Source organism: Bombus pascuorum, chromosome 7 (genome assembly GCF_905332965.1).
Source record: "Bombus pascuorum chromosome 7, iyBomPasc1.1, whole genome shotgun sequence".
Taxonomy (NCBI): Eukaryota; Metazoa; Arthropoda; class Insecta; order Hymenoptera; family Apidae; genus Bombus; species Bombus pascuorum.
The window spans coordinates 476,508-495,457 of NC_083494.1; the positions used below are offsets into that span (position 1 = coordinate 476,508).

Here is an 18,950-nt window from a genome sequence, read left to right on the forward strand (position 1 = left end):
ACGAGTACCACTCGTAATCGGTCACTCGCGTTCGCCTCTTCAAATTTTTAAAAAGATTAAAACAAGATTAAAATAAAATAATTTTTATGGACTAAACGATTTTCAACAATGCGAATGACCTAGATATCCTTGTCAGAAAAAGCGCGTAAATATGTGCAATATTTTGCAGAAATGAAACGGTAGGGCGTAGCATATTTCAATTTATTGACTATCAAAGAAAAGCAGAAATTTATTTTCAAAACCTTTCACGTTTCTTGCCTTCCACATACCTCTCGATCTATTTCGCTAGGTAGGTACTTGCTACCTATTAACTATGGTAACTATTTTCCTAGATAGTTTTTACCTTCGTTGAGACACTCGTCATAACGGGACGTCGGTTCTTGTATGTCTGCTTCGTAGAATGGTGGCGCCTAAGGTGGCACCCAGTTGATCGTAATTTCCTGAATTCCAGACTGCTTCAGACACAATTTCGCGGGGAGGGGATCGTAACGTTTATGGGAAACGAATTGGAAGTGACGAAATCGTGCGATACAGCACCGTTTGGAATTTGGCGAGTTACGCTCACGCTGGGTCCCACCTAGCGATGGGATCTAAAACAGTTCGAGTCGCTGCGAATCTGTTTCGCATATGTGACGACAATTTCGAATCGCTTGGAACAGCGTTCGAAGCTTTAGAGCTTTCGGTTCTTGCATCTTAACAGGTCTCGAGTCTTCAAAGTGTCTCGAGTCTTGCTCATGTTGGAAGTCTTGAAAGTCTTGATCATGTTGGAAGCTTGGAGGTCTTGATCGTGTTCTGTCGTCAAATTCTTTGGGCCACTTCGTGCTTGTTTATGTTTCAATAAGATAAGCCGCGTACAGCCTCCATTACGGCCTAAACGTCATTTCCACTCTGAAACTCTCGAGCCAAGAATATCGAATATCCTGCATAACGACTTCGAAGACGATCAAGCCTCGAGAGACTTCAAAGTTCAAAGACTCAAGACCTATCAAGATTCGAGACCGATCCAGACTTTTATCTCGAGTTTTAAGATACGAGAGTCGGTTCGAAGCGATTCAAATTTGCCGCCACGTTCCAAGTCTCTCGTATCCCATTGCTATTAATAGGTAGCGTCGTTCCATACAGCGGGAATAGAGAAACCGATGCCCCGTTGCGACAAGTATCTCAAAAAGTCTAAAACCTACGTAGCAAAGTAGTTCAAGATGCGTAGAATGCGACGAACAAGAAAGGACTTTGAAATAAATTTCATCTTTTTCTTTAAAGGTCACTCGTAATTCATTTGCTGGATACGTCTCGTAAAACATTCGCCCGACAGTCAACCGAATTTTAATCGAGCAGCTGAAAATAACAAAAATATCTTCCAAAAGCACGATAAATACCGTACACTGTGCTCTGTTTATAATTCTCCGTACTTGGCGTCGCACGGATGACTGATTTAGCCTATGACTTGATAAAATTCCTGTCTTTCGAGCTTTCAGTTAACAGAACCATATTATATACGAACTTTTTCTTTCAATTAGCCGGCTTGTCAATTAGCTAGTTCCGCGAAACGCTAGGTGGGCGGGTGTCTGGAGTTTTCTTATCTTGTCTCTTTTTTATGTAGCATTGTTCACGTGCTCGGCGTTGAACGTCGGCGTGTGTGGCGCCAAGCATCGAGACACCCCTTCAAAGAAAGGAGAGAACAAATATACAGCGTCGTCCCCCATTTGTCCCTTTGTCCCTGAGGAAAGACACAAGGCGTTGCTTCTGTATTTGTTATACTTGTCTTCTTTCGTACGATAGGTTTTACAAAATGGGAAGTTAAGACGTCTGTAAAATGTAAAACATTCATAAAATACGAACGCCTCAGGTACTGAAAATCGAACAACAAACGTTCAATACGGATTTTTTAAGCGCTCGTAACCTTATGTCACTTTGCGGTAAAATTTCCGAAAAGGTTGAAGACCATCTTCGATTCATTTCCATTCCTCATTTTTTATGCTTTTGTAAGAATAAGAAATCACTCAAGATATCAAATTTAGCTGAAATTTTTATGCATTTATGGAGAACTAGAAAATACCTAAATGTACAAAATGCATATAATATACAAAAACATTATTATCGTATCAGTAGTATTCGTAAAAATATGGATTTGTAAAAATATCTATAGTTTACCGACAATAGTAGATTGATTCGTAGTACACGTTGAAGTTGTTCATAATGTACGTTCAGAAAGAGCTGTAATAAATAATGCGCATGTAGATCTATGAGTTCCGCCTTCATAAAAGAGACGAGGCAAATGTCCAAAAGTCACAAACGTACATCGAATACAAAAAGTATCGGAACAGCGTTGTATTTATTACACCGTTAACACGCTAATTAATTAGGTTCAAGGAAATTAAATTTCACATTATTCGTTAGTACCCTCGTATCACTACAAACATCTGATGTTACGAAAGTGAAATTTAAAATCCGATGGGGAGAAAACGATTCATTGGAAAGCGAAGGTCTGTGCCAATACTTTTTGTAGCTACTGTACCAATTTATTTTCGTGCTATATGAATTTTTCTTTTATATACATATACAGAGAGATTTAACGTCACGATAAGCTCAAGGTTAGCAGCGAAGGAGTCGGGCGTGCTTAAAATATCATTTCTTTAATGAATTTTAGCAGATCGTGGATTTTATCCTTATCGACAGTGTTGTTGTTAATACACGGCTCCAATTCGTGCCTGACGCGATGTTATACCTCGGCCAGGATGAAATACGATGGACCGTTGCGAATGATACGGCGTTAGACCTTCAACTTGTAAAATACCCGAATGGGACACGTCAGTGGACAAAAATGACTCGGAAACGACGAGACGGATAGCTGGTGAATCGATGAAACAGTTGAGAACCTCGATGCGAGAATCGAACACGCTAAAAGTCCTAAAGAAGAAACCGCTGATCGGACACGACTACGGCATCAAGATGATACCGCCTGCATTATGTATGTCGAAACGAGACTTCTTTATTTTAAATTCTCACATATGCACACGTACGATAATCGAACACCGGCTTCCCCTTTGGAGTATACGTTTTATTATACAGCGTAGTAGCCTAACCTCGAAGGGTATAAAGCTCCTGACTATCTCGTGCATCCGAGTAACCGGGTAACTTTTGTACACTCGGGTGTCTCGGATGCTCGATCGAAATAGCTAGCTCTAGTACGTTGCGTTCCAGAGGCTATCCCTACACCCAGTGTCATTTTCCATACAATCGTAAGATAAAGATAAGCTCGCCGAGTAGCACTGGCCGAAAAGTCGCGTATACGGACGAGGTCATATCGCCATATGGCAGTGACAGTGGCGATGGGAGTACGATCGAGGGAATCTTTTGGCAGCCCAGAGGGTCCTTCGTCGATAGATGCAAATGGGAGATTTTTGTCTGGCCTATTCGGACACGCGAGTGATTGCGACTTGATCTTTACAGAGTCGTTACTTCGCGGGGATTATATGGTACTTTTGGAAGGAGTCAGTGATGTTTTTAAGGTGGAAGAGTGCCGTTAGTCTCCGCTCTCTTTCGCTGCTGCATTAATCGGCCTTTTGAGTCTATAATTAAGTCTTGCATAAAAGAGGTCATAAAATATTCATTCGAATCGCAGAACACGGTGGCCTGTTTAGCGGCCTGATCAAGCTTTTCGTTACCTGGGTCTCTGACGTGGCTTCGAATCCACGTTAGTTTGGTTTTGCCGCGTCTATCGACGATTTTCTGACGGGTTCCGTAAATTTGGAGAATATTTATTATTATTTGTTTTGATCGACTTTCGTTTGCTTCTTACGATCGCCACGCTTAATCTACTTATCATCTACGATATTTTTCATGCTATACCTTTATTATCTCGATTATCGAAGAGCTTAAATTTGTCTTGAGCGCTCCTCTCTCGTGGGACGAACGCTTTTGTTGGCGATGCATGAGAGCGCTGGTTAAAAATACATTGACGTTGCTCGAAAAAAAATTGCATGACACGGAAAAGGGCGGCGATACAAGGGTCATCCATAGAAGGGGCCTCCTGGTAAGAGGAGAAAACGTTCGGGCCTCCTCTACGTTGAAAGGAAGAAGAGAGTGGTCTTTAACATGGACGAGGGGGCACATACGGTCGAAAAAATCTATGAAAATTTATGAGCTGTCTCGAATATCTTATTTCAAAGAATCCTCTGCGTTTCGTTGCAATATATTTATGCATTTAGAGGGAAGATTATAAAAATGTACAAGATACCTTATCTCAGAAATATGAAAAATTCGTTGATTTAAGATCGTTCTTTGACCTTTTTTTTTCATTTTGAAATTAACTTTTTTCCTTGTCAAATTGCCTTGAATTACGTCATCTCTCGTCATCTATTACGTTAATGTCTCAAGAATAAATTTTTACCTCGTCCAAACGCGAGCCGGACGTTTCATTAAACAACAAATTCAAGGATCGTCGCAATGGAAATTTATAAAATAATCGATCGATAAGCTGGATCTAGTTGGACGAGGTAATCAATTTCGTATACAAATGTTTGTCGATTTGCTTTTCCTCGAACTTTTGCGTATCGAACAAACAAACCATATGTTACATCTATGTATATGTCTATCGATTTATATCGACTGTACCTATCCACTTGCACTATTTCAAGGAACATTATACAGTATATTGTGTAATATATTTTATACACACCTTTTTATAGGCGAAGCTATCGCTATCGACGAAAAACAACTTTATCGTATTATTTTTCTTTTCTTCCTTTAAATTGAGTTATTGTACGTTTAACTGTATTGTATAATCTTCCATTTGGATCTAAATATACAAATCAACGCGAGACTTCTGGTGAATACAACCGTTTTATTTCGAGCTTCGGCGGAATCTGATGTTTTAACTTTGTCTACTTTCACAATTTTAATTTGGACGTAACTTTCTTTCCTTTTTTTTTCTTTTTTTTTTTTTTTTTTTTTTTTTTTTGTTAAGTGAACGAATGAAAATTTTGTTTCGGTTAATCAGGAGAAATCGTGGACCAACGAACATTCTGTTTTTTATCGAGATTTATTGCGCGTGTTTCGACGTTTAGAATCGAAGGGAAAAAGTGACAAAGAAATATGTTGCATGACAGAACGAGCGATGTGCATCCAAAAGCCTTTCTCGATTCTATTACAACAAACGTAATAAACATGAATATGTCGATTCCGGGTCTATTAGTTCCCCCTGTCAATCAATCTACGCTAAACTAAATTTAGCTATTGATTTATCCGCAGAACTCGCGAGTCGGCTATTCGTTCGAGCACGAACAAGCTGAAAGTGTGTGTGAATACATATTCGAAAGCAAATAATCTAGTTACTTCTGAATGATAAGTAACGAACGGTCAAATTGAATTATCAGAAACGTATTAAAATTATGGATCGGAGCGATATTGTCGTATAGCACCGATCTGGAGTCGCACTTGATATATAGTAGACAGAGTGCTGCACGTAACTGGAGCCATTTCGATCGCTGCGTAAAAGTAACGATATTAAATAAAAATGTTTCGACTCCTCTGTTCTTCTCCTTCGTTTCGGACTTCTTCCGTTTCACCGCGAGGTGTAGGCCATCGGTTTCTTTTTTTTTTTTTTTTTCACGTTTTATTATAAATTCATATTTGCAATGAGTTGCACTTGAGAGTTTACGTATTCCAGTTCGTTATCAGTCTGTACTTTTAAATCTCTCGCTGTGTCATTTTTCAATACTTTAATAAAATCTTGGAAGCAATCTTTAGTTTGTGATTTGCTTTTGAAAAGGTAAACGTTTCTACCTGGCTCGAGTAATCATCTTTGACAGGTATTTGCAGTTTCTCATTAAAGCTACTCTCCTACCTACATCCTTCGCATAACTTTTGCTTTTCTTAAAAGCTCGTCGATGTACTTTTTCTTTTAAACGCCGCTACGCTTTACTTTCGAGTCTTTCAGATGCGTCTTTTCCTTGTTCGGTACGTCCTTCGCTTTATTAAAGTCTAAAGCATGGTTCATACTAGCGATCAAAGATATGGCCAGATCAGGATCAACAAAATTCGAGGATTTTACCAAGATATTCCCACTAAACGATCAGAAACAATCGAATCGCGTTACAGTTGCTGTTTCGTTTTCATTCGTTCGTTCGAAGAAGGAGCAACGTCGTTTTTCAAGTATATTTTAATTAAAAAAAAAAACGGTTTAATTTATGACGAGGGACGATATTGTATTTTGCGAGATGCGTCGCACTATCTTTCGTAGCCGAGATCATGCAATTTCGTAGGAATTCGATCGAACGCTCGTTCTCCCTGTTTGTTTCCGACTGTTGATCGCTGACAATCCGACGCCACGGTTAATAAATTTTTATTCGACTCGATCGAACCGCTTCCCGCGAATGCTCTCGTTGGATTATGCAAAGGATTTTCAGCGTGTGACTCGATGTGATCCGACCGTACCGTGATCGCCAGTGTGGATCAAGCTTAAGCGTGCAAGTCTTTGGTGCTATTCTTGAAGATTTCCATCTCCCTGCTGTGTCGCTAGACACTTCCCTGAATTAATTGGCTTTATTCTTAGTTTGCATATTTTTTCTTTCCGTTCTCCGTTGACAGCTACTTCCTTTTCTCTACATATTTCGCAGCCTTTTCCATCTTGCAGCATTTTAAAACTTTTCTCAATGCCCAGCCACTTGAAAATAGGTTTTACTCGAGGGAATATATTATGTATATTACGCTGGCGAGGATCTGTCGGTAGTAGAAAATGTACAGCCGCTTAAAGAACAGAATCTGCACTTTCTTTTATACCAAACTTTCGCTGTCTTTTTTCCTTTCTTTCTTTAACGAACGACGATTTGTCGATTCTTCTGTGAAAAAAATTAATCATCTGGAATTACGTGCTCCTTAAAATCATTACTTGCGCAGTAATCGGGCAAATGCCTAAGAACGCTGAAACTGTGAAATTTTATTAAAAAGTTTGCCCGCGAACGAACGAGTGAAACACAATTTCAGAGTCGCGAGAAAACGATGAAAGAGGAAAAGGGGCGAAGCAGGTGTCATCAGAGTAAATAAATGGAAACGAACAAATTTAGAGAAATTTTCTCAAGAGCAAAATTTGTTGGAATCAAATAAATTCGACGCGGCTTTTCCATCCCGCCTCTTGGACTTGTGTTAATTAACGCGTGAAATTAGCGCGCGCAGTTTGTCGATACTCGGAACGTCGAGGAAATTTCGTTCGCCAAACGAAATTCGCGTTGAATTATATCTCAAAAAGCTTAAAAAGAAACAAAAGTTTATTCTACGTCACACTTGCCAACGTTTGTACATATTTGACCACTTCACTTACACGTTGTACGAGCACACCGAAAGCTAAAATTTATTGCAACTTGTAACTACTACGACGATTATAAACGTTTACAACTTATCAGATTTATTTATTTTTTATTTTATTTATTACATCAGATTTATTTATTTTATTTATTTTTTCAGCCTATTTACCACAGGCTGAACAACGTATAGCTGGCTAATTTTATCGTCGATAGTTTGTAAACAAAATAACAACAGTGTGTTAACGCGAGTCGTTTATTAATACGTGGTGTCCGGATATATATGTATAGCCGTGAGTTTGTTCATTCATATGGCTACAGGTTATTCCCATCAAATTCCTGGAACTGCTGAATGGAGGCGAGCCTCGACGTTATCTATGATCCGCATCGACGTAATTCAATCCGATATCGAATTACGGAATTACCCGGAAGAAGAATATTTGTTTTTCTTTTTTTTTTTTCTTTTTTTTTTAAGTATGTTGTTACGAGACGACGACCACCTTAATCGGGTTATCGAGACTCGTACAACCAAAGTGACACCAAACGTGGCTACACTTGACCAGCATTTTTTTGACCAAACTGAAGAGATACGTAATATGTAATGGGGTGTAAGAGAAACGACCTGGCTTTTACGGTATTTTGTTACTCTGTTACTCTCTACCTATTTTATCTCACTTTTGCCTTCCTGCTTCTCGCGCTTGTCTTCGATGCACGCACGATGCACGCACGATACGGCACGGTAGAGTGAACACGAGTCGGATAATTTGGCCCAATTCTCGGAAAGATCTTTTTACAATTTTTAACTAAGCTAAAGAAATATCTAACGTGTGATTAGGAGCAAGAAACGACCCGAGTCTACAGTATCTCAGCACACTCTACCTATTCTGCTTCATTCGCACTGGCTGTTTTTCACTCTTACCCTTGATGCGCTGCACGTCGGAATGAACAAGAGCCGAGTAACGTGGGTCGATCCTCGGAAAATCGTGACGCGAACATTTTTGTACAGAGAATAAGAATTCCACTGGTGTAAAAGAAATATTGGGAGTTTTATTTAACAAAATATCGATGACTTTAAAATATCCTAGAAAAGCGAACTTGAGAAAAAATTCTTTCCATAGCTACGTGTGCTCCTTGAAATATTTTAACTTTGTTCTGGGAAGATTTCTCATACAATTATAAATGAGGTAGATATTAAGGTGATCTCGTTTACCTGAAACATCTTCCGTAGATATATAAAACATTTAGAAATTTAGGTACACGTTACGAACCGGTAGTTCTATTATTAACGATACATCCTGAAAGACTATGCTTACGATTAATCAGACGACGGTCGACAATTAGTTTCGGTAGCTTGTACATATTTTAATTAATGACCGTAATGAGTGAAGAAGTCGGAAAGTCGAGGCCAACAACGAATCGCGAATATGTAAAAGCACGGCGGGTAGTCTTCGAAAACAGATCGTTATCCGTGACTGGGATATAAAAAATATGAAATAGCTATTAAAAAGCGTTCGCACATTCATAAATATTAATGTTCACGAGAACAGTATCATCGTGGATGTACAATGATCGCATTTGACGACGGCGTGCATTTGGAACAGTGTTGGGAAAGTATCGCCATCGTTTGCCCGATGGACAAAATATATAGTGGCCGAATGTAAAATAACTGTTTACGTATCTGCCAAAGTAATTACGCGGAGATAGTTTCATCGTTGGACAAAATGATATTTAAGCCGAAGTAGCTAGCGACGAGTGTATGAATTTATTTAAATCGAAGTGATTAAATTTTAGGATTACTGCTACGTGGGAAAATCTCGCGCACTTTACACCCACATGTATATTGTACAAATCGATGTATACACGTATTCGGTAATGCGTAAATGGTAGAAATGCCAATAACAGCGAGAAGAAAAAAATTTTGTTTGTACAGAAGCTTAAAAAGTAATAACAACAGGCATATACGATATTGCCTTTCGTGGAACGGGAGAAGTAAATGGCAATAGTATGGGAGTTGGGAGGAAGGTAGCAAGAAGATCGTTGTAGTTACTTGTAAGTTAGTTAGTTAATTGTAGCGATAAAGTTACCGATTCGTCTAGGATACGGGTGTTAGGTGTGAGGTTCGCCATATACTTGCCGCTCTTGCTTTCTCATATCTTCTTATACCATGGAACCTTCGGTATCTCAATTAACAGGCAGACGTAACTACTGTCGGGATAGGGGAATTTCCGGAGAATCCGTGTCTCCCTTTATAATTATTATTCTACGTATACCTCGATCAATAATACAAGAATAATTGCAAGGAATACGACGTAATGTCAATGTTATATAATTGTTAAATTACTTAAGAATTCTACGTCAATTTTACTGTCAAATTTTGTCAGTACATTGAATCGTGAGTCCTCTATCCAGGTACTATGAGGTAGACGAGACAGTTGAGAACCTCGATGCGAGAAATCGCTGATCGGACGTCATTACGACATCGAGGTGATAACCGCCTGCATTGTGCGTCTCGATTCGTTTGAAACGAGATTTTTTATTTAGATTCTCACATGTACAGATATAAAATGACGGGGCCGAAGCCGGTTTCTCCGTTGGAGTATTTAAAAGCGACTGCCAACAACGTGGTGCTTTGTATTACGTAAGTAGCCTAACCAATCGCGGGTGGTATCAAACGACTCGACTATCTTGTGCCTTCGGATGACTCGCGAGATAGCCGGGTAGCCGGCTAATTTCGCTACACTTGCATTCTGCGCGTTTACTAATCTTCGGACTCTGCATAAAGTTCTCGGTGTAGTTATTGGTTTTTAATAGCAGGCTGCTAGCTAGCATCGAATCGAAGACGGAAAGCGTCAACTCGTAAACTGTAAGGAAATCTTGTTCCCTTGGACCTTCAAAGTTTGTTCGCATCCGTTCCTCTTGAACGACTCCTTTTTTCCGCGTCTCTTTGTTCCGTTACCTTCACGCTTCGCGCGTATAGACCAACGTTAAAAAGCGCGTACGCGTGAACAAGCGCGAACATAGGAACTCGCGCGTAAGCAGGACATGCAATGCGGGTGAACCAACAACAATGTTCCCTCATGTTTCTGTATTATGTTTCTGTCGTCATTAAGAAAGCCTATGCTCCGCATACTCTCTTCCCTTCTTCCGTTTCACCAAGCAGTATCGCAGAAACGAGCATCGCCGCTCAACGTTGCTTCTTTCTATTTGTTAAACGCTTATGCCCAATCTATCAAACGATATTTAGCAACGATATTCTTAAAAACTAAGAGGATATAGCTCCTGCTTTTCTTACGTGATTTTTGTAACGAATCAGATTCTTCTGTCTTATTTCATTTTGACCAACTTTCGTTTTAATTTTATTCGACTTTCTCTAGCTTTCGGTATACGAATATCGATAACATCGTACTTTCGTCAAGTACTAAACGAATTTTCGTTCGATATAGCATTGCTTTGCAAATCGTTTACTTGTAGTGGTTTATTTACCGCGAGAAAGTGACATTACAAGGAAATTTTTAAAAAATTGTAGCATTCGATATATTTTTCCTTGTCCTTCCACTTACGGAGTTGATCAATGTGTAATCTGATCAATAGAACCGAATAGAGCTTTGAATTTGAAGTTAGAGAAGCTTGAAATTTAACTATCCACCAATAATATTAATTTTATGACATAATAATCGTATTTGGCGATAGGTCTGACTTAATAACGCATTTAAATAGATACTAAGTGCATGTTAAATAAATCGTAGAAATGAGAATTTACGTCAACTAATCTAAAACTTTGCAAACGTTTCCAAACTATCCTATGGCAAATAGCTTATTAACAGGTTATCGGTTTAAAAATTTAGCGCTTGCAGTATCGATGTACCTGGAACCTTTCGCGTTCTACGCGTTTCGAATTGATAAATTACACGCGGATTTATCTGTCATTAATTAGAGATAACAGAGTGTCAATATTTCAAAAGGATATCAGGAGAGCAGTAAAAGAGTCCTCGTACAAAAGAGCTAGCTGGAGCAAGCGGAGAATACTACATAGAAATGAACCTCGCGATTAAATTCGAAAGGACCCTGGCACAAGTAAGATTGGCAGGAAGAAAGCGATAGAAAAGCTATGTAAATGAAGAAGAGCCATGCCAAATATGTGGTAGGAAAACAGCCAAAATTAATCGAACATATCCTGATCAACGTATAACGAACGTGGACCGAAAATATACAAAAATAAAAACAGCGGACAAAAATTATGAAAGCGAACGTCGGACAAGATGGAAAAGGAGAATTAGAATAACTTGGCTAGAGTACTAAACCTAATGCGATAATAATAATAATAATAATAAATGGAGTAAATATTCTTTGAATAGTTAAATGGATATTATAGGATATATTCTGGTTGAAATATCTTTTATTCTTACAGACAAACACTGTTCTATCCTGGACGTGATTCCAGCGTGGAAAATCCCCAGTTTCCTAGCACGATATCGCATTTTCATCCAGCCACAAACCGTACAACTTTCTTGCGAAACTTCCTTTGTCGGTGTATAATCGCTAAACGCGCCACAGGTGTGCGCTTTTCGTCGATGCCTCTTGTAAAGCTTCTTGTCCCTTCGTTTGCTTCCCTTTAATCCTCCTACTGCTCCTTTGTAGCCACGCTCGAAAACACACGATGGTAGTTTAGCGTTGGAATAAAACAATCATTCTTGGATCCTTTGCAGATACAATCGAACCTCTATAAGACTACAACTTTGTTCGTTCCCTTCCGCTCCGCTGCGAAAACTTCCATAGGTCTACGTAAAACTTGCTTTAACTCGAATTATTTGCCGAATGCGTTATTTCGCCTCTGTAGCTCGAGTTTAGGATAGCCAGACCTGTACAGCGTGCCTCCGTAAAATGGAACTTCCGAGGAACCGCCGCCTTTGCGACTCGAAGCGTACAACTATGTCACAGCGATGCGATGTAAAATCGTTTCGATTCTGTATCGTATATTGTGCAAGAATTTTGAGTCGCTTCTAACAGGATTCGGAGCACAAAGGATTCTCGAAAGCCTCGATTCTTGATACGTCTTGAGAATCTTGCTCATCTTGGCAGTCGGTTCTGTCGTCCAAACGACGATGATTTCTTGGGCCGCTTCGTTTTTTACTTACGTCTCAATACGGTAAGCCGCATTAGGGTCGTAGCTGCGAAGTTTGCGTTGTGTTTGCGCCCGAAACATCATTCCCGCTCTCAAACTATCGAGCCAAGAATATAGAATATCCCGTATCAAAAGTTTCAACAGGATCAAGACTTTAAATACTTGAAAGACCTATTGATCCAAGGCTGATCAAGACACGCAAGAGTTTGGAAGTCGAGTCAGGTTTTACAATTCGTCACCGTATACGTATACGGGTTCAAAGCGTTTCAGATCTCGTTATTAGCTGTGTGTCGCAAGATGTCGACAACCGCTAGAATTGTCTCAAATTGTCCAGCATAAGACGACACAAGTTTTGCGTATCCATGGACGGATAGAAAAGGAGGATGAACGAAAGACGAGCGAATCCAAAAACTAATGGAACGACCGAAGAAAATTGAAAAAATAAAAAAGTAATAAAACGTATAGGTCGTAAGCTTTTGCGTATTTTGCAGCAATATGCCATTTTTAACAAGATCTACAAGACGAAAGGAGCGAAGAACAGCTCGTTTTGAAGGGATACTAATTAATTGATAGGCTTAATTGAAATTCTACTCGAGTAAGCAATTCCAGACTTGTTTCTAAAATTAGACATTTCCGTTTGGCTCCCTACTTCATTCTTATGCGTCCCATTGATATGCATCTGCATACACCGCAATCTATACGATCAAAAATTACAAGATGCAACAGTTTCTACATAAATGAGATACCACGTAATTTGTGATCTTTCGATTCGATTAAAAATTATGTCCGCGCGTATTTTCGTCGTTAGTTTCGCGATCTCAATGATTTTGGCATTCCGTAAATTTTCTTCGTAGCGTAGAATTTAGTAAAATTTGATGGATCAGAAATCGTCGCGAAATATATTTGTTGTATCGCAACGAACGCTGCAAGCGATAACAGAAACGGTATATTACCGATTTAACGCGAAAGGAGAGCTATAAATACTATAGTCTGGCAGAAATTTCAAATCTTCTTATCTGCTCCGTCGAGACAAGACTTCCGAAATTTATTTTCCTAGGAAACTTTTCAAAAACTTCCCTAATTTATTTTCGTTAGAAACTTTTCTAATACATCGCGGTCAGGAACGCGGCGTTCGCTTGGTTGGAATTATATGGAGCTACGCTAAATTACCATCGCAACCGGAATTCTTACAATTGTATGGACGTGTTGTTTGAACCGTGCGAATCATCTGACCCACCCACATTACGATACGATTTAACGAGCCGTCGTGTAACGGTTGGCTTAACGATGATTCAGAGACCGGTCAAATGGTGCTTGAACCTTTTCCCTCTTTTTCTTTTCCTCTCTTCTCCTCTACTGCTCCTCGCGGTAATCCTTTCCTCGATCCTTACCTCTCTCTTGACCGACCCTCTCTCCCTCTCTCTCTCTCCCTCCATCTGCCTCTTTCGGTACGCTCGTGTGTCGTATTTTCTCCCTGTCCCTATCTCTTTAAAGTGTCAAGCTCATGAACAAAGCGAGATCCGACGTTATAAACGGAGATGTCCACTATATTACGTCTGTTTTATATAGTTGATCAAAAAATTAACTATTTGCTTCCTCCTCTTATTGCTTTGAACTTTGACCACTCGAAGGGTATTGGATACCGTTGGACCAATAAGATTATTCCGCCTATAAACAGAATGAGCAGAGTAGTAGGAGAATCGGATGGAAATCTCGAACCAGTGCTTGTAGCATAATTAGGCCATTTTGGGAAAAAGCAGTTCTTAAGTTAAACTATGGTCGATAAGTAAGTTCCGACAAAGTTATCCCGTATGCTAGATGATACGCTGGATAAACTAAATTTAGGCGAACGGTAAACGCGGAATGTTGGTAACGTTTAAACTGTGATTTGAACTTTGATAAACTTCTAAACCGTAATTTGGACTTTTCTTTCACGAGTTTCGAGCGCTTTACGTGCTTCCTGTGTTGCGAACATTGCGTCCGCCTTTGACGAAATATCTGCAATCTGTGTGTACTGAAACGATCAGCAGAGACTATAGAACCATATGGCAGGGCTACAAATGGGTCGACCAGGTCGACCGGTGAGAAAATTTAGGAAATTGCTTTGTGTAAATGCTAGAGGTGTGCCAGAACTGGAAAATGTAGGAAACCCCCGCTGCTCGGGGCGGGTCGAGTCCTGAAAGTGTCTCGCAATTCCAGGTTCTTGGCATTCCCGAGAATTTCCGGATTCTGAAGAATTACAAAATTATAATAGATCGTTATACTTGACGATAAAATATTATATCTATCGTAGCTTATATAATTTCCAAATTCTCGAGAATCCTGAAACTCGGTAGGAAATCTCGAATTACGTGATACTTCCGGGAACTCGACCGACCCTGAGAAAAATATTCTTGACTCGATTCGTCCGGATATTTTCGGTTCCTCGCGCACCGTTTTGCATTTTCATTCGGCAAATGCAAATTGGTCGACTAAGAAAGCGGACGGTCGACTAAGTGGCCAAGAAAAGTTGCGAATACAAAAATTTAGTAGCAAATTCTTGTTGCGTTCTGTTCACCACCGATCCAACTTTTTAAATTTTCTCAACTTGGATCGATCGCTTTATCTCGCGCTACTTGCGCACCGGTCGATCAAATTTGCATTTACAGAAAACGATTAGCCGGAACGTCTCGCAATTCGATAGAATTTCTTGCAAGACGACTTACAATTAGTCCGTAGTCGGTCTTCCTGCTAATTCATCTTTATTCTCATATTCGAGATTTCCACCATTAAATTGATTCGTTCAAATGTAAGATAGGAAGTACGCGATGCTTTCTCTTTTGTTCAAAAAACCTGTTATTCTCTTTATGTCCATGGGATTGAACGCGGAGGAATAAGATTTACACTGCCTTTCACAAGCGTTAGGAGATCTGCTGGTTTCGTATCGAGCTTGTCAATTGAGCCATGTTACGCTGAAAGCTACCTACCAACCCTTAGTGATTTAAAATTGTGTTCTAGTTGAAAGACTTTAATTTAAAAAATGGTAGCTAAATTTCTATCGTTAATATCGTCTGATATTCCTCTATATTTTATTTGTTGCTGTGTTTTACAATGATGTTGCGGTGTAATTTCCATCGTTAGTTTTTCGGGGAAAATAAGCTTTTGTGAAATGTCGAATATTGGCGGATATGCGAGAATTAAATAATAGACACGTACCTATGCGGTATAGTTTTGATTTTAATAGGACGGATGACGACACGCCGCTGTTATTCCCAACGAGGCAATTAGAAGCCTGAAATGGAAGTTGGTGATTTTAATAATTGTATAATACGAGAGTCGTTCCATGAGTTGGCAATTTTTTGCCAAACGAAGGTCCCAAAATTATGTCATCCGCGCTGTGTTTTATCAAGTTTTCGTCGTTTTGAGGACTGGATTTTGCAAAACTCGGCGCAGTTAGTCCAAAGGAAACGACCAATCGATCAAAGTTCTATATCGCGCAAGAATACGATCCAATGTATTTAACAAAGATAGAAGAAAAAGATGATAGTATTTCAAAAAACTACTACAAAAGCAATATAGTAAATTACGATAATGATACGTTGACAGGTGAATTGGATAGGGTACTGCAAGAAATAATTATACGAATGTCAAAATTGAACAAATGATGTAGATACACGACGAGTCGTACGCAGACAAGAAGAGAATTAATTTCGCTACGTCAAATTGATGAGATTATTATTACGACCAGACCCCGGGTTCTTACACGTTTATGGAAACTTTAAAAGCACGAAAATGTCGAGTAAACTGTAAAATTCATGGGATGATACAAATCTTCATGAAGCTTCTATTTCTAATTTGTAACATATATTTTCACAAAATTAACAGTTCAATTATGATATTAAATACACGGGTCCCTTAGGTTAAAGGTTTTGCTAATCTCCTTATGAATGCTCCCGTTTACGTATGCTTCCGTAAGTGTTCTGATACTCGTGAACAGAGATATACTTGCGAGCAGTAGCGTACTCGTGATTTGAATAGAAATTCGCGTGGTATAACGTCTGCATCTTGATTCTACAGGTTGACCGATCGAAATGTTGTTAAGATTCCACGGAGAGAAATCGCTTATTATAGTAGGAACAGACTGACAGGATTTTATAGATGGTCGGTAGAAATTGCCAAACGATCGTTCGTTAAGAGAAATGGCGGAGATTAGCGAACGGTGGAGCGTGGACCGTGGATTAAGAGCTGGAAACGCGAATAGCAAATAGGCTGGCATGTTTGTACGTGAAACAGCATCCAAGTTGCCCGGAGAAGGTTGCGCGCGAGTTATCAGGAGAGAATCCGAGGCAGAATCGATTTTCTGTATCGCGTGGCGTTACAGCGACCTTCCGGCATCGCGAAGATCGCCGGGTACAGTGACCCCTAGATACATCCAGTGCACAGGCGGTGTCGGCGTCGTAACATTGCCGCTCGTAAAACCGTTTCACGGCGAAACGAGCGTCACTTCCGGAAAACCGTTCTCTCGCGAGCGTCATGCTCGCACGAGTTCGACGACGCGGAAAGCGTACACCGGACTGTACGATCTTATCCTCGACGGTTCTCACGGTGAACAAATGTTTTCACCTAGCAAACGATTCGCTCCGAGACGCTTGGAAACGTCGCGAGTCAGAAGCTGTTTTGACTTTGAAGTTAATTATTAGCTGTACGAACGAATAATCCGAATTTTTCCACGAATTTCAAGGCTTCTGTAAAAAGAAACGCGAGACGCATCTTTTGTTCGAAAATTACTTTCGAGCGTTCGACGAATTCCACTTGGAAAGAACGCCGTGTCTTTTGACCGGGTTTGATCGAGTCGTACAGCCATTTTTGTATTTAATCGTTGGATAAACCGTGTGCTGCACCGATAGAAACAGGCAAAATAGTTTTGACGGAGCATCGTCGGGTGAATATGCCAGATGCAGACACTCGTCTTCCATCTCTTTGAATCCTTCCCTTCTTCTCTGGGGGAGATTTCAAACTAGCCCGTTGTTACCCCTAGCTGCCTGCGCAACCTGTTTTCCCGTTTTGCGCTGAATCCTCAGCCAGTAGCTTTATCCATAGTTGTTGCACTTTTGCGGGCCTGCACAGAGCGTCGCTCGTCGATCGAGCCGAAATTGCCGCTTTTAAGCCGTTCAAACCAAAATGTACACACATCGTACAAAGCGACGAACCGATCCGTATGCTTTTTTTAGCATCCTTCCATCCATGTTGGAAATCAAGCAGAATACAGCAACGGGTATGCGCTTGTGTTCTTTTTGCCATTTGCACGACAAAGAATTCTGAAAATACTTTGTTCTATGGCAAAACCAAAATCACCTTGGATAACGCAAACTGGGATCATACGATGTTTTTCCCGTGAGATCGCAGGGGATTCTCCGACGGATGCAAAATGCACGTTTCGCGATATTTTGTATCATCTGCACTCGATACTAAATTTATAGTAGTGGAACTGATATTTCACTCGTCGGCATAATATTACTTACATTTCAGAAACAGAGAATTACTATATCACGTAGAGTTGTAGATCCAGCCACTTGAATAACAGCAGATGGTCGAAATTTCAGCAAAGGAGCGGAATAGGCATGCAATTTGAACGAGCGTTAACATAAAGCGTACTATAAACCTGGCGTTGAGTTAATCAAAATATCATGTACTATGCTTTGTGAATTCTTAATAAAGTCCTGTACAATCTCGCGAAAAAGCAACGTACGGTTCGGTTTGCGTCAGCCAAGCTGACCTTGCTTTCGATACGAGAACATAGTATTTTCGGAATATTTTTATCGTCGTTCGTAGTACATCGTTATATTACGGTTGGAAATATTTTTCGTTGCATGACCGCGAATAGTAGAAAAATGGCGAGTGGCGTTACGCGGGATGCCCTATATGTCCGGTATATGGTATAAATAACCAGCCGTGTAGTATTTTTGTGTTGCAACGAGCGCACATAAAACCAAGATTAAAGGAAAGATTTATACGTTGTTTGTTTCGCGATAACTTTTCATCGCCCTGTAAACGAGAAATACGCATTGCCGTGTTGCGTCGAAGGGCGATGCACCGGCAGTTAGCGTTCTCCAGGGGCGGTTAACCCCACCTTCGTCGATCCCACCACCATCGGTGACGGACCCGATCCTCGTCGGAACCCCCTGTCGAAGGGTTGGGGAGGTCGATGCAGTGTTTCCATAGAAACCAGACGCGCCGTCCGCCACCCCTTCCTACAGTGCATTCAACCGAGGGGCTGCAGTCTTGGTTCGAAAACGTATCGTTACTTGCCCAGCAACTCCAGTCATCTTCTCCATAATCCGATTTTTCTTCCTTCAAATTTCTTCTCTCGCACACTTCAAAGCGCTTATATCTCGATCGAAATGTTTACGACGAAAATTTGAAAATACATCGTTAAGCTCCTTGTAATCCCTGATCGTCGATGCTGTATATATTGTAATATTTTTCATGCAAATATATTTCACGATAACGTTTTCTCGATAAATTTCACGGTTCTCGAGATTTCATAAATT

General features: G+C 40.1%; 1 protein-coding gene across 7 annotated transcripts in view; it reads left to right on the plus strand.

Moving 5' to 3' along the window:
* The window catches only part of LOC132908983 (brain tumor protein), a 155,075-nt gene that overhangs the window by 126,257 nt on the left and 9,868 nt on the right, over positions 1 to 18,950 (plus strand). The window contains exon 1 of one of the 7 annotated variants that reach the window (XM_060963508.1): positions 14,173 to 14,272. The exons of the other annotated variants lie outside the window; for them this stretch is intronic. The gene's annotated coding sequence lies outside the window, so the exon portion shown is untranslated. Of the gene's footprint in view, positions 1 to 14,172; positions 14,273 to 18,950 lie in introns of those variants that run through there. 7 annotated transcript variants of the gene reach the window in all.